The 4,686-nt window shown below is 43.0% G+C and overlaps 1 pseudogene; it reads right to left on the reverse strand.

The window, feature by feature from the left end:
* Positions 1-331: 331 nt before the first annotated feature.
* Positions 332-3,683, reverse strand: LOC102823397 (annotated as a pseudogene).
* Between the last annotated feature and the right edge of the window lie 1,003 nt (positions 3,684-4,686).

The raw sequence follows: 4,686 nt of genomic DNA on the forward strand, positions 1-4,686 counted from the left end.
ATTGTTGTTAGGTGTGGCCAAGTCAGTTCCTACCCATAGCGACCCTATGCACAATAGAATGAATTACCGGTCAGTCCTGTGCCATCCTCACAATTGTTGTTACACTTTAGCCCATTGCTGCTGCCACTGTGCCAATCTATCTTCTTGGGGTCTTCCCATCCACCATGGGTGCCTTGCTGGTATTTACAATACCAGTGGCATAGCTTCCAGTCTTAGAGCAATACACAAAGTCACCACAGTAGGGCAAACTGACAGATGAGTAATGGGTAAAGAGGAAGAAGGTACCCTGTCACCACCCAAAGACCCTTTGACCCTTACTTTTTCCGGGCCCTCACTGTTTCCCATTGCCGTTGATGGGGAGGTTCTAGTGCCCGCAGGAGGCCAGGAAGACCTTGAGTTTGAGCCATGAGTTAAGTCTCGCCACATGACCCAAGAGCAGGGGGAAGGCATCCAGGTAGCTGGGGGCCAGCACCTGGTGGATCAGTAGCAGATCCAGTAGGTTGTAATCGACAAAGGATATCTGGTCGCCCACGATGAAGGCTTGTCCCCCTTATTCTGGGACAGCAGGGTCTCAAAGGGCTTCAGGTGGTTGGTCAGTGCCTTCACGTAGTTGACCTTGCCTACCTCGTAGTTGGTATAGATGAGGGTTATGTATTTACAGCACAGGTCCTCCATGCTATCATTCACCATGTCCACCAGGGCTGCCTCCTGAGAGTCCTTCCCATAGAGCCCGCGTGCCCAGGGGCCACAGGATGGTCTTGGACTGGTACAGAGTGAGGTCTCCGTCCTAGAACTTGGGGAGCTGCCCATACAGACAGGAGGCCTTGAGGTGGCCCTGCAGCCAGGTCTTGTTGGTCACTACCTCCTCCTTCCAGCTCTGGCCCTGGTCAGTCAGCAGCATGCTCATGGCCTTGCAGCGCCCTCGAATCACCACCAGAAAGTAGGCAACGCTGTAGGGCTGCAAGCTGAACTGATGGCGGTGCAGGCGGCAATAACAACCGAGCTCCAGCCTCCAAGTAATGGACTTTTAAGGTGGTGGTGGTAGTGTGCCATGGAGTCACTTCCGCCTCATAGAGACCCTGTATAGGTATTCCGAGGCTATAAAACTTTACAGAAGCAGAAAGCCTCATCTTTCTCCTGTGGAACAGCTGGTAGTTTTGAACTGCTGATCTTGAAGTTAGCAGCCCAACTCGTAACCACTACGCTACCAGAGCTCCTTGACTTTTAAGGTGGTAGCTACATAATCACACACAAGCAAGGCCAGCATCTGTTGTTGCCGCTGCTGCCACTTTATGCCTTCGAGTCAGTTCTATCTAAGAGAGACACTGAATAGCGTTTCAGAGGCTACAGGAGCATAAAGCCTCAGCTTTCTCTTGTGGGACAGCTGGTGGGCTCAAACCGCCAACCTTGCAGTTAACAGTCCAACACATAAACCACTAGGTTACCAGAGCTCCTTAGGCCAGCACTTATGTAATCACAAATCTATCTTATTTTCATAATTTATTTTTTTTAGTTTTATAAAAACTAGTTTTATTTTCTGATTATAATAACTGGGGTGAGGGTGAGACCCCCCCCCAAAAAAAAACCCTCAATAATTTGATCTTCATGTACTACTGTTAAATCTTAAACTTCATGCAAAAAAAAAAAATCATGATAAAATATCAAAATTTTAAATAGTCAGGATCACAACTACTGATTTTTTTTTTTTTTTCCCCCTTTGGACTCAGGCTCTCCCTAGCACTATTATTTACCCTGAATTTGTTTTAAAATTCAGATATTTTCGTCATTCTGGATTTTTTTGTTTTATTTTGTTTTTGCATGAATTTTGGGTTTGCTTAAGTAGAGTTTTCAAATACTACTTGTCTCGAATACTGAGTTTTCTGGCATTCCCTTACATTTTGTATCCAAGGGTAGTGCCTCTCTTACCTCATTCCAATCATAACCCTGGAGGTACTCTTCCAATCAGAAAGTAAAACTAGTGGGGGGCCCCTGGGGGGAGATAAATAAATAGACATACAGACAGGCAAATAGAAAATAAGTAAATTGGAATAAAAGAAGAAAACTCGAGAGCAGGGGAGGAGAGAGGGATGAAATTGGAATTGGAATGAAAGTAGAATCATCACATTAGCTTATTCAGGAAGTGATTTCTAAAAAATCGTATTCAGAACCAAGGTGACAGAGAAAACTAATGGAGATAAATCTATTGGACTTCACGTTCCTCATATGAAACCTAAGTAGGTTATACTACACAGTGGTTCTCAGTCCTGGCTACTCAGGAAAATCTGAATCATCTGAAGATCCCTGGTCCTACCCACTACTACTAAATCAGAATCTCTGTGTTTGTAGCCTAGGTATTAGTAATTTTGACAACCAGAAGGTTATTCACATTTGCTGCAAAAGTTGTGCTCCTCTGGCTTTTTCCAGTTCTGATATCTGGACTCATGTTTGTTCTGCAATTGTATTCACACTAATCAATAGTGCAACTTCTGGAAACTGCCTAGTATCCTTTGGTTTACAGCAGTATTTCAGAACTACCTCCCCCCCACCACCAAAACAAAACAAAACAAAACACAAAGGCAATAAACACCCTCCTTTGAAACATGCTCGATTGAATATATACACAATTTCATTTCAGGGATCTCACCTCCCTGTCATTACCCTGGAGAAACCATATATGTATGGGCTCTAAGTTAAAAACCTCTGATCTATTGAAAATGACATCCAAAAATTCTAAGATTACTTGTATGTGACACTGTGTTAAGTGTTATATAAGCAATTTTGGTGGGTCCACTTTTCTCTCTGGAAGACTAGCTAAAACAAGCTGGGCTAAGACAGCATGCTGGTTCCTACACATCCTCCTCCTAAGTTCCTGTCAGAGAGCTCTCAGAACAAACACTCCAGAAAGATTGAGATTGATACCTTAAGTCAATGACTCCTTCCTTGATTGCTGTGAGACTCACCTGGGAGCTTTTAAAAAATACTGACTGTAACTGTTAAATGTAGAATTACCATATGACCTCTACTCCTAGGTATATTTAAAAAAAAACAAACAAACAAAAAATGACAGCATTACTCAAACAGACATTTTGTACAACCGTGTCCATTACAGCATTTTTCACAACAATTAAAAGGTAGAATGGATACATAAATGGGGTACATCCAGTTAATGGAATACTATTCAGACATAAAGAGACATGAAGTTGTAACACATGCTACCACATGGATTAACCTTGACAACATTCTCCTGAGTGAAACTAGTTAGACACCAAAGGATATATATTGCATCATCCCATGGATATGGAGTCCTGGTGTGGCTCTGTGGCTTACTGCGCCAAACTGCAAAGCAGTTTGAACTGCAAGGTCGGCGGTTCAAGCTCACCAGTCACTCTTTGGAAACCCTATACAGGGTCACTATGGGTCGGAACCGACTCGACAGCACTTAACAACAGAAATGGATATGAAACAGTTACGAAAAGTAAATGATTAGAGACAAAAACTTAGTAGCTATGAAAGGAAGGAAGCGGAAAGCATGAGAAGTTACTGCTTAAGGAGTACTGAGTTTCTATTTGGGAGGAGGAGAAACTTTTGGGAGTGGGTAGTGGTTAATGTTGTACAATTAATGCCACTGAATGGTAGACTTGTAAGTTGCCTTCCAGTCACCATCCAATCAGCTCCAAAAGCATGGTGACATCATGTATAACAGCAAAATATTGCCTGCCCTCATGCCACTTTCATGATCATTTGTATATGTGAGTCTATTTCTGTAGCTGCTGCGTCACCCCAGACACTTAAAAATGGTTAAAATGGCAGTACAATAAAATTGTTAGAAAAAAGAAATCTTCACACCTGGGTCCTACCTTACTCTGGAATAGGGCATCATCAGGGTTTCTTAGAAGCTCTCCAGTGCTGCTGACTGGCAGTCAGGGCTGAGCTACCCTATCAAGTAATGCAACTGGCAGCGCCTAAGAGAGCTGGCTGCACTAGGTATGCTGATTTAGTGTTTCCTGAGCTAATCACTCCCAGCTGTAGGCTAAGCTAAATTGAGTGGTTTTATAAGCTTCTAAAAGTTTAATAATCCAAAATATAGAGTACCTTCAGCATAGTGTAACGTGAAGAGTGCTGGCCTGGGAATCAGAGATCTGGGGCTCAGTCCTGGTCATACTAATGATTCTATAACTCGGCTAAGCCTCTTAGTCCCTGGAGCCTGTCTCCCACACCAGTGGTGGAGAGCTCTATTTCCAGAGCTAGGCAGACCCTCCGTCATCTGACAGACCCATCTCTGTCATCTTCAAGCAGCATGGTAAATTACTTAACCTCTTAGCCTCTACCAGATCTTCAAAGACTATAATAATATTAGCTCTTGGGTCACTGTGAGAATTGAAATGCTTAGCATAAAATCTAGCACATAGTAAGTGTTCAATAAGTTTAAGCTCTTTTTAGGCTAAGCCCAGACAACCTCACAGAGCCATGGTGAGGACAAATGCATTAATGTATACAAGGAGGCTTCAAAAAGTTCATGAAAAGTTCCCTTGACTGTAAAGTATTCTAAGGTGTTGTTCTTTTTATTGACTCCATGGCTTTAATTAGGCTACAGGCAGGAAATGAGTTGGACGGATTCCAGAGTTCCTAGGAACAGAACTCAAAGTCTTAATTCTACCCCGCAATACTTTCAGAAGACTCTTTCGA

Source organism: Chrysochloris asiatica, unplaced genomic scaffold, assembly GCF_000296735.1.
Source record: "Chrysochloris asiatica unplaced genomic scaffold, ChrAsi1.0 scaffold00172, whole genome shotgun sequence".
Lineage (NCBI taxonomy): Eukaryota > Metazoa > Chordata > Mammalia > Afrosoricida > Chrysochloridae > Chrysochloris > Chrysochloris asiatica.